Source organism: Oxyura jamaicensis, chromosome 9 (assembly GCF_011077185.1).
Source record: "Oxyura jamaicensis isolate SHBP4307 breed ruddy duck chromosome 9, BPBGC_Ojam_1.0, whole genome shotgun sequence".
NCBI classification, from domain to species: Eukaryota; Metazoa; Chordata; class Aves; order Anseriformes; family Anatidae; genus Oxyura; species Oxyura jamaicensis.
The window spans coordinates 10520439-10531949 of record NC_048901.1 but is presented as its reverse complement, the minus strand read 5'-3'; the positions used below and the strand labels follow the sequence as shown (position 1 = coordinate 10531949).

At 52.2% G+C, this 11511-nt stretch overlaps 1 long non-coding RNA gene across 2 annotated transcripts; it reads left to right on the top strand.

The window, feature by feature from the left end:
- Positions 1–532: 532 nt before the first annotated feature.
- LOC118171826 lies at positions 533–10360 on the top strand. 2 transcript variants are annotated; one of them, XR_004753417.1, is made up of 3 exons: positions 533–687; positions 4055–5746; positions 6151–10360. It is a non-coding gene; the product is annotated as an uncharacterized LOC118171826 (long non-coding RNA). The 2 variants fall into 2 exon arrangements; XR_004753416.1 differs by having other exon boundaries at positions 4055–10360.
- Positions 10361–11511: the final 1151 nt, after the last annotated feature.

Genomic DNA, 11511 nt, shown 5'->3' with positions numbered 1-11511 from the left:
GGCAGCAGTTTCATCCTTTATTACCCCATCTATGGGAACGTGAGCCATTCCCTGCTCTCAGAGGGATATTGGGGCTGTATATTAAGAGAGAGTGAGGTCTGTGCCCAGGTAAAAGTGACTAATTAGAGAAGAGCAGATTTCTCTACAGTTAATTTAGGCCGGAGCTTCTGCTCTTCAGCCAGAGCTTGGGAGATAGGGTGATCGGTGTGCGGCCACCAGAAGCTTCTGCAGAGCTCAGCCTCCGAGCACGAGGATGCCTGCAGAAGTCTGTAACCACACATCACGGATAGGATCCATCTTCCTTCACCTGAGACTTTGCTAAAGGTGAGGCACGAACCCTGAGCTGCTGGGATCCAAGCTGTGCATTGTGCAGCAATCGGGGCGATCGATCCCATTGTAAGAGCCGTCTAATGGGGGAAGCTGAAGTCAAGCAGCTGATGCTAGAAGATAGGAAGCGTGCCCTGCAGTGTGAATGACATGTTGCAGGTGTGTGTGTTATTTTATATAATTCTCCTGTAAGGCTCCTCAGAACCCTGAGAAACCTTTAGCTTTCCCTGTGACTTCTGGGTTCCTTGGAATGCAAAGCCCCAGGTGAGGATGCAAGTGAAACAGCTGCTGAAAGTGCCATGGGTTACAGCCTCGTTCCAGGAGCGGTCACCTTAAAGCAGAGATGGCGCTGTACTTCCAGTAAGTGCTATAAAATTCAGATTTGTTTCCTTTCTCATCCTTTAAACCTGGCAGAACTCAGACCCACCTCTGGTTACATCCTCACAAAGTCCAGCTCTGCTCTCATCTTCTGGGGGAAAACCCGGTGGACTTGCAGATGTAGGTACTGTTCAGGAATTTCCAGACATCCTTGTTCCTGCCTGCAGGAGCCTTGTGCCTTTTGGATATGGCTTGGTTCTCCAGGCAGGACCGTTTTAGGCCACAAACATCTCTCTTTGCCCTTTTCTGGTGGGCTGGCATAAGCACAGCAGGTTTCTCATCCCCAGGACGGGCCACCTCTGGGAGCATCATCCCAGCTGCCAGCAGCCTGTGTCTGGGCTAGTCTGGGGTTGTTAGCCTCACACCTTCAAAGTCCCTGGGATCTGCTTTACGAAGAGAATTGCCATTTGTAAGCACAGAGGATACTTGGAAATGGAGCAAAATACCAAGCCAAAATATTACCCATAAATCTTCATCATGCATTATCCTGTTTTTGGAAGTTTATCCTGTTATCTACTTAGTGAGAGTATTATTCCATGTAAATGTGCTTCTTAGCAATTGCTTGCAGCGTTTAAGCCTTTAGATGCTTTCTGTACTTGAAGAATTGCTGTTTCTGCTCTAACACCACGCTAATTCTCCACAGAAATTGTCCCTGTGGTTTATGGATAGGCCCATTCATTATGCCCCGTGGAAGGATAGGATCAGCACGGGGAGCAGTGCTGCAGCCCTGGGTTTATCTGTCACATCCGTGCTCGCGGCAGGCAGAGCCTGCTCGGTGGATCTGCTGCTCCTTGGGGGTGAGACGGCCCCCAGCATCACTGCCTGATGTTAGAAGAGAATTGCAAGCCTTTTCTCATCCTTCCTCTGTTAATTAGTAAGAAAGCAGCAAGTGAGCAGGGATTTCTCTTTCCCGTTGCCCATAATGGCAAGGGGCAGGCAAAACTGGCCCCAGCCCCAGGTCTCTGCTGACTTCAGGCTGGTGCTGGCTGAATCCTGTGCTCCAGCTCCTGCTGGGCAAACCACGGCCGGTCCTGGCCTCCAGCCTGAAACCCTCCCACGTGCAAAGTGAGAGTCAGAGGGATTGCCACGTGAGTAAAGGCTGCTGGTAGGCAGGAAGGTTGTAGGGTCAGGTCCACCATGGGCGATTTGGTTCTAAACAAATCCTTTATTTTTACCTTATACCTCCTTGAGCACATGAGCACCCCTGTGACAGCACTCCCAGCAAACAGTAACGTGCTGCCCAAACTGCTGTGCAGCGAGCAGGGCGGAGGGAAAAGGCTCCAGCAGGAGAGCAGTTTCACTATCAAGCATCTGAAGCCCTTTTGTAGTTGTAAGCAAGCCTTGTTCTTTCTTTTGGGGGAAACTATTACTGGGAAGCAGTCTGTCGCTGGGCTGGCTTTGCATTGCTCTGCCCGGCTGAGTGCCCGGATTTGCTGCGGGGCTGGGAGCTCTCGATCTTCATTTCCCTGCTCTGTCTCCTTTCTCATCTCCGGGAGCTTTGGATTTTTGGGTAATTCCCCGCGAGGGGATTATGCTTGCGGCGTGTTCACAACCGTGCGTTTGCTCAGAGCAAGTGCCTCCTGCTATCGCCCAGTCGTGGAGTTTCGCTCGAGTGGAACAGGTAATAGGGGAAACGTGCAGCTCTCGCTGCCTTCCGTTGGCTTCGTAGGTGGCGGGGAGCGAGCTGCGCGCCTTTCTCCTGCAAAGCAGTTAACAGGGACGTGGGGCCCTGGGAGAGGAGTAGGTGAGGATTTCATACGGCATCAAGAGCAGATAAATAATCCTCTTCAGCCCTTTGAGCTTGGCATTGCTCCTGCCGCTGCTGGGGAGTGCTGGAAGGGGGGAAGCTGAGGGTGGTGTCGAGGTGCCAGGCTGAGGAAAGGCACGCAGTGGCCAGGCGCAGAGTACGTGGAGGCACTCCAACTCTTTTCTCTGTTTGCACCCATGAGGAGCACCTCTGCATGGATCTGACACTGGCCTTGTGCCCCAGCCCTGGGCTGTCCTCCCCTTCTCGATCTCCTGCTCCGTGCTGGTGGTGCCCGGTTCCACCACTGCTCAGGGACAGTGAGCATCACAAGAGGCACAAAGAGCAGGAGCGTGGCTGATGTACCCACCCGTTCCTGAAGGAAAAAGGCCCCTTTGGGGCTCTGGAGCCCAGTTTTTCCAGGGATGAGGAGATGGGAGGGAAGAAATCCTCCTGGGGAAGGTGAAAAGCCGCAAATGTGCAGCCCTGGTGAGTGGTGGTGGTGGGGGACGGACACGTGCTGGCAGCAAGCAGGTCCCCAGCCCAGCTTGAGCCCTCCGATGAGAACCTGACCCCCTGCGGGAGGACAGGAGCAGCTCCAGCAACTGGATCCCTTTCAAAGGAAAACACAAATAACACAATCAGGACGGCGGTGGTGTTCTCTGAATTGCTGCTTGATGCCCTTGGGCTCTTTCAGGCTCGCTGGGTTGGGAGGGGAGAGGGCAGGCAGCGCAAGCTGCATTCCAGTGATAGTGTTTTAATTTCTTCCTCTTCCGTGCCTGGTTTACACTTTAACATAGTTTAATTTTAAAGTCTCCTTTTTTTTTCCTTTTTTTTTTTTTTACAAGGTGAATGCTGAGCAGTAATGTAATGAAAAGTTGACAGGCACAGATCTTTTTTAATAACTCTTATGTTGTGTAGCTTAAATTGGTTTAACTATAGCTGAGCTGAATAATAAGCAGCAGGGATTCATCCCCTGAACCATGATATTTTAAGTCTCCTTTCGAAGGGTTCAGCAGCTCTTTGCCTCTCCTTCCAAACGAGGGGGACCGTGGCTTGCCTGGGAAGAGCGTGTGGGATGGATCCAGGGGTTGGTGTGGGATGAGGACTGAAAGCCCTCCTCATCTGGCCAGCACACGTCCCCCCTCGTGCCGCAGGGTGCGAAGCTGTGCCTGCCCGCCTTGTCCCCTGGAGGGCACCCGGTGCAGGGAGAGGGCTGTACGGTGATGCCGGGTGACCTCGGGGTCTTTTCCAACCTAAAGAACGCTGTGAAGGAGGCTGAAGGCTGCGGGATGAAAGCTGTCAGTCCGTGGCTGGGAGCTGAGGAATGCCTTCGCCCTGAGTGGCGGAGCACACACAAATCCCCCACTGCATTAAACATTTCAGGCTCCAGTGAAAAGCCAGTCTTACAAGGCGAAAGCTCTTCCCATCTTCTGTCTCTAGGTGTTTCCTCTATTCGTTTTCCATCTTCTCAGTGATAATACCATTCATCTTTCTTTCAGTCTCGGGTTTTCGGGGATGCTTTTGTTGTTTTTCTCAATTTTCGCCCTTTCTTCCAAATGTTGTGTTTGCATTTACTTCGTTCTCTCTCTGTCATCGTGACAGCCGCAACACTATGAATCACCCTTCTGACCCTCTGCTACCAACAGAAAATAGACAGGAGACTTCATTCCTCTGGGGACCGGGGAAAGAAAATGCGGAGCGGGGAGGAGCGGGGTCGCTGCACACTGGCGCCCGAGCGCTGCCCCGTGCTGTGACCGCCACCAGTGCCACCCTGCTCCCACCGAGGGCCTTCCCTGGCTGTCAGGCTGACGTGCAGAAAGGCTCCATCGGACTCCAGAGAAAAGCAGCTCCTGCGATAAAAGGCGTGGTAAGGATGTCCTTACCGAGCACTGTAAGTGTGTCGGGTTAGGGACGGCTGTGAGGCTTTATTCCATCTCCCCTGGGCAGATGTTTTCCGCACAGCCTTCAATAGCACGGTCACGCGTTTCTTATTCTGCCTGCTGCCTTCCTCTGCTGGCTGTGGGAGCTGGTTAGAAATGTTCATCTCACTGATCGCCGTTGTGAAATACGGCTGTGATTAAAGAGAGGGTTTTTTTCCTTGGGAAATTGTATTGATGTCAAAAAAGCCATTAATAGAAGGCATTTAGAATGGAAGTTCATGCTTTTTAACACGAACGTTTTGCATTTGCTCCCTAGCTGTAGAGTTGATTTTCCTTTGAATTGGGAAGAGTTTTACATTAACAAGTTTGAAACAGAGGGTTGATCTAAGAACGAGACCTTCCATTTGCCCCGCAGCAGTGTTCTCACCCTGAGCTCATTCAGAACACAACTTGCATTGTGCTTTTTCTCGTTCCGTTTGGACTGAGGGGATGAAATGGTGACCTTTTTTTCCCCAATCCTTCTCAAACGCCATCCTCAGCACCACGCCGTGCCGTTCGGCCAGTGCTCGGACTGCCTGAAGAGGGCTTCCCGCGGGAGCTGAGTGTTGGTGAGCACGCACAGAGCCTGCGGGGACCGAAAACAGCCCGGAAAAACAAAGCCACGGGCCCGGCTGCAAGGTGGGAATCTCTCGCCTCGCATCTTCCGTGAGGCAGCGCAGGAAGCTGGAGACAGCAGGCACCGTGCCCCTTACTTTCTGTACGTGGGCTGTAGGGCTGATGTGTGGAAGGGCAGGTAACTTCAGACCAAAGTTGCCAGGAGGCTTAACTCGGCATGTTAAACTCAGTGAGATGCTAAATGCCCTGGGGATGATGGGGCCAGGGGTGTTTGAAGTAGTGCAGAAGTAGTGGTTACGGTTGGCAGCTTTAGCTTTAATCTCCCTGCGCCTCAGTTTCTCACTTTTGTACACGGCAGTGGTGATGCACGGCGGTGTTACGCTGAGAAATCCATCAGTTCTGAAGCCTTCAGCTACCTTGGTTAGAAAACTTGAGCCAGGTTCAAGAGGAAATGAGCACTTTTCTGTTTGACACAGGATTTGGATGTTGTGTACTAAATAATAATTAGGGTCATAAAAGTCTGCAGTGAACAATTATCCATTCAGCGAACAAGGCAGGTGTCTGGGGGAAAAAATAGGAGGCAATTGGGTAATTAGACTGCACCGTAACGTGTGAGCACAAGTGGGCCTAATAAAATTTGCACAGGCAATTTTAAATCTGGCAAGTTGTTCCCTCTGAGCACCTGACTTGGAAACCCGCATTACTTTTCAGCATCAGTTTTGATGTAACACCACGTTACTGATTACAAACAATCCCGCTCTGCTTTCGGGCTGAAGCTCGGGCACTGGAACGCTCCGAGGTGTGGAAGACACCGAAGGGAAGAGATGGGAGGTGGTGTGGGATGGGAAATGGCTGGCTGGAGCAAAGGTCGAGCTGGCTGTGCTGCACCCCCCTCCTCCTCCCCTTCCGAGCCAGTTAACCAAACATCCAGCCCCCGGGGAAAGCAGCAACTGGAGGGGGATCCCTTTGCCGCTGTGCGAATGGATCCCCAGGATCAGAAGGGCTCTGGGGGAGAGCCCTGATGAGGCGCAGTGGCGAGGGGGCCGTGTTGGCAGTGCTGCGTTGCCGTCCCTGCCGCAGTGCTCGCGGAGGGGAGGGAGGGCGGCGCAGCCACCGGGGCTGGGTGCAGGCTGTGCCGCTCCCGCGCTGGGGGAAAATGTTTCATCTCCAATAACCACTTGTCTCATTATCTGGCTGTGCTAGCTCTGCGCTATCTGGTTACCGCCTGGCTTGGAGACACCTGTTCTGTGTCCAAGCATTTTAGAGAAAAACCATCCAAAGCTGTCAACAGACGGAGGAAGGCTGCCTGTTTCCATGGGAACGTGCTCTGCCGAGCCCTGAGCATCACAAGCTGCTCCCCACGCTGCACAAGTGCTGGACGTTGCTGGAGGAGCCGGGGGGAGACCATCCCTGCTGTTATTTTTGGGGTACAGCATCCTTGGGCAGCCGGCATGGCTGAGCGGGATGCAGGAGGCTGTCTGTGGAGGGAACAGGACAGGACAGGGCAGGGCAGCTGTGCCCAGAGCCCGCAGAAGCACTCAGCATCAGGGATGGAAAAGTCAGGGGTAGCTCGTCGCTGTGGGATGCTGAAGTAGTATTCTGGGGAGGGATTTTTCAGCTGCATGCTCTGCATCTCTTCTGAGTGAGGAAGAAAGGTCTTGTGCTGCAGCCTCAAGTGTGCATCGTGTGCCCTCTGTTCCCTCGTGCTGCTGTTGGCTGTGTGAGGACGGATCCGGCCGAGGCAGGTGGCACTGTGCCTCTCCGAGGTCACTTCAATGCACGCTCGTCATCCACGCTTTTCGGCTCTCGAAGACTCCAGATCGATTCATGATGTTTCAGCAAAGAGACCTTATGCTAATGCATCTACAGCCTTCTTCAGATGTCCTCAGAGAGAGGATGTGCAAAGTCTTTTCCACGTGCAGAAATGGCTAGGAGTCACCTCCAAATCCTTAATTAGTGGGCTGCAAGTCCCAGCTCGAGGATGGCAGAGCTGAACTTCCGACTGCAACAGGCAACCTCTCAGTTAGAGCTGCCCTGGCATCATAAATGGTTTTATGGAAAGCAGCTTACGTGATGTTGGTGCTCAGAAGAGCTATGTGGAGGTCCGGAGAATTAGAGACTGGAACTGGGATCACTGGAGAAAGAAAGAATAGGATCAGCAGATGCATGGATAAGTAGGACAGCAGGTTCTTTGGAAGGGGCGGGCATCACGCTTTGCAAATCTCCTTAGAAATCTTTGAAGGCATCAGGGAGCGTGTAGACAAGGTAAATCCAGTTGATAAAACCCCCTTAGATTTCTGCAAGGCTTTTGATCAGCTTCCCCAATGGAGGTTGTTAAGGAAACTAAGCCACTGTGGGCTAGGAGGAAAGGTCACTTGGTGGAGAGCCGCCTAAAGGAACCTAACGGGGGGAAGGATGCTCACCTCTGCGAGGGAGGGAGCCAGCGGCGGCGCTGGGCAGGGATCTGTGCCGGCAGCTGCCCTGCTCCGTGTGTGCCTGGAGGGTCGGGAAGAGGAGTCGGGAGTGAGCGTAAAGACTGATGGTGATGGGAAGGGTCATAACAGAGAAAGCCAACTCATGAGGCTGAGCGACGAGGCAATAAGCAGCGGGTGGAATTCAGCGCAGATAAACGCGGAGTGATGCACATGGGGAAGGACAGTTGTCGCTTTACATACAAAATGATGAGTTCGGAGCTGGGATCTCATTCCTCAGCGAGCCTCGGGAGCTGCCATAATTTATTCTGCAGAAATGGCATTGCAGAGCCCAGCAACTGTCAAAATGAAGGAGGATTGGTGGGAAAGGATCAGAGACCAAAACAGAACGCTGCTGAGCTGCGTCCTGTCTGCTGAGCGCAGCCCTGTACCGCCAGCTCGGAAAGGGCTTGTGGAGCTGGGAGAGGCGCAGGGAGGAGCAGCGAGTGTTACCTACGTGGGAAGCACCTGAACGTGAGGAATGATTAAATGGTTAAATAGACTGGAAATGAACCCGTGGAGCAGGTCGTGAGGCTCACGGCGCTCATCAGAGTAGCAGGAGGTTTGGAGCAAGGAGATGCTGTTAGGTGCTGCTCTCTTTTTCTTCCAGCACAAGAACTGTGGAGCATCACACAAAACTAGAAGCTGGTGGATTCAGATGAAAGGAGAGACTGCTCTGTGCAACGTGTAGTTAGGGGGCTTGTAGCTACCTCGAACACTAAGTTCAACAACATTTGTAAAAATTCATGGGGAGAAATCCATCTCTGGTACTCACAAAACACCTCTGGTCCCCAATTGCAGGAGGCTGGAGGAGGATATTGGAGAAGCATCGGCACATTACCCTTTGCAGGGTATCTTCAGGCTGGATGCCCAGGTTGATAGATCTCTCATCTGATGTAACACGGCCATCTTTCTGTAAATGGAGGGAAAAAAATTGGGAGTTACTTTCACGTTACTTTCAAGTTACTTGGTTTCCATTTTATACTGCGGTGTCTGGTTGTTAACTTAAAAATTGCACAAGCTTCAGGTACCACTTTGTGCTTATCACCAGTTTTTTTTTTTTTTCTAGGAGTTCAGGGCCCTTTAAAGGCTTAAGAAAACAAGTTCCTCTCTCCCTGAGCCTTCTGGCTTTCTTAAGTGAGATGAGACAACGTGCAAAGGCGTCAGCCTTTTCTGCAGAACAGTGCCCTGTCAAGCAGGGAAAGAAGGAAAACCACTCTTGGGAGCACTTGTCACTTCTGTCTATTATTTCAGGTGTCTCAGGCTCCTGTCACAGAGTTTCAGAGCAGTTTGTTCCGTTTATCTGAAGTTCTAGACCGAAGGAAAAGGCCAGGTGAAGAGGAGATCATTTACGTTGGATGGCCGTGTTCCCAGAGGAGGAGAAAAAGTTCTGCTTGCTGCTAGTGAGTGCAGCTCCTACGACCCATTCCCAACACATACTGTAGTTATCAAAGATGCATCTAGCCCAAAATAAAGCCAGCAGGAGCTGTATGCAGGTGTCGTGCTCAAGCCTGAAGTGCTGTAGGGATGATTCTGCAGCTTCTCGGTGATTTTCATTAGGAGTATTTCTGCCTTAATGCCCGCGAGCTAGCATCGTGCACCGCCGCTCTCTTGCGTTAGACGCCGGAGGAGAATGAGAGCAAATAAGTCTAACTGAGGAATAAGTCATCGTAATGTCAGAGATATTAGGTGCAAGCATCCTGCTGCTGGGATAGACACGCTTGGCCCCGGGTCAGTAAGGTGTATGATCACACCGCTGTGTGCTTCATGCCGAGAAGGTGCTTTGGCGCGCTGCAAATCTGGGGCCTAATAACTCATCCCTCGTCAAGGCACAGCAGCTCCCCGGCAGCGCCGGTGCTGGATCCTCTCTGAAGTTCGGTGCCTTCTCCCCGGGAGCCCCAGGGGCTGGCCGTGGTGGTGGAAATCAGCCGGACCCTGGCCCAAAGGAGGAGCCAGACGGTGAGATATGTTCTGCTGGGCTTCTGTTTTGGGGAAAAAAAAAGGCAAGCAAGAAAATTTAAATATAATAATGAAAAAACATGTAATAAAAAGTTAGTTTTGCAGGAGGCTGACAGGGTTGGCGGAGTGTTCATTATATGCTGTATCAGTAAGTATATGAAATGTCAGTGTGAAGGGAATTCATTTCCCAGTAACAAGCGTGACAGACTATTGAATTGAACTGAGAGGGTGTCTGCAGGCGGCAGGGTGATGAAGCCCTCATCAGAATTTCACTTCGCCGGAGTTTACTTGAAGAGTGTTTTCATTTTAGCTTTTAAAAGTCCAATTTTCTGCCTAAAGCAGAGACTCCTTGGTCAAGGCGTTCAGCGTTTGTGGATCACGGTGGCCCTGCGAACATCCTGGCCTCCCTGCCTGGCCGCAGGGCAATCCTCCCCTTCTTTTGTCCTCTCTCATTTTTTTGGTAGTGTTTTACCTCTGCCATGCTCAGCTCGTCCCCCTGAATAGCCACTGAGCTGTGCTCAGGTTTTGAGGACCTTGTGCCTTGTGTGCCGTGGAAAACCTCAGATGGAGCAGCCCTTTCCTGCCACGGAGGCTCTGCGCCCAGTGGCTGTGTGCAGGGGAGAGGATCATAACCTCGAGGGGTGGGGACAGGGGACAGCAGAGATGGGGAATAGGGAGCAGAAGGGAATGAGCCAAGCACAGGAATGCAGGTTTATAGGGAATTGGCAAGCAAGGAGTAAGTCTGGACTACATACAGAGGCGTGGGTCTTGTCCAAACCCTCCTCAGCAGGGTCAGGCTGAGGGTGGGGATTATGCCGGCTGTGGACATCAGTCAACACAAAAGCAAATCCACGCGCCCATGTCACAGCCCCGCCGAAGGGGAGCTGCACGCAGAGAAGGAAGCGATAGGGCTGGCAATTAGGGGCTGCTCCACCTCCGAGCGCCGGCAGGCTGGCGGCGAGGACGGCGTACCTCGGGGGCCCGGATCACTCAGCCGAGCACGAAGCTTGCACCCAACCATGGTGCTTTAAAACCCAGCCCCAAACCTGCTTTTGCTCTGCCTTAAAGCCAGGCTGCAGTTAGCGGCAGCTCAGCAGGCATCCCTTGGGTGAGCCTCAGGAGAGAGATGGTGGAGGGAAATTACCCCTGCAGGCATCGCCCGCAGGTTGCAGCGCTCATATTGCTGCGGGAAAGCTTTAGTTCGCCTGGAAATCCTGCTGAGTCCTCCCCCGTAATAGTCACTCTCCTCCTGGGCCCCTGCCTCTCAAGCCTCCTACTGCCATTAGGTCTCCATAGATGGCTGTCTTCAGAGCGCTCCGCGTCCCCGTCCTCCTGGCTTTCAGTAGTGCTGGATCCTTTTCTCTCCTCCCACTGCCTTTTGGGGGAGCACGGGCGCCCTGCTGGGAAGGCTGCTTTATCCGGGCACGAGCTGAGCTCAGGGTGCAGCCGGGTGGCTGAAACTCGCTGCTGTGTGTTACGCAAGGCAGGTCGAGGGACCACTGGGCCTGCTGCTGGATATACAGTTCCATCTCTGCGACCGAGATTTGTGTTAGGTTAAAAAAAAAAAAAAACACAAAAAACACACGCACCATGAAATAATGAGGATCTGAGAGGCAGGAATAGAAAGATGGAAGTCCTCCAAGAGAGACATTTATTGCACAGTGACTTAGAAAGTAAGACTTAGTATATTATTTTTTTATTGCTACAAGAGTCTGCTCGGTAATTGGTGCTGCCCTATTATTGCAATGGAATTAATTGCACAGTGGCTGTTACTGAGCACCGGGGATCTGCAGCAGGAGTGATGGACGCAGCAGCCGGACATCCGTAACCTTCAGATCTGGGCTGGCGTGGGAGTTCTTGGCCACGAGGCTCTGTCCTTGTGATTGAACAAGGAAATGGAAGACCTGAGAATTAAAGGCTGAACAGATGACAGTATTCAAACCTTACAATGCAATTTTTAACTTAATAACAGCATCCCCTCTGGGCTACCTGCACAGCCGGTGCTGGCTGTCTCGCTCAGCGTTCATGCCAAGGGCTGGAGCACCTTCACTTGGCTTCTAAGCACTTTGATATATCGCATGAGGCACACTGATTAAAAATACAGAGGAAGAAATGGAAGAGAGTGCAGCGGGAC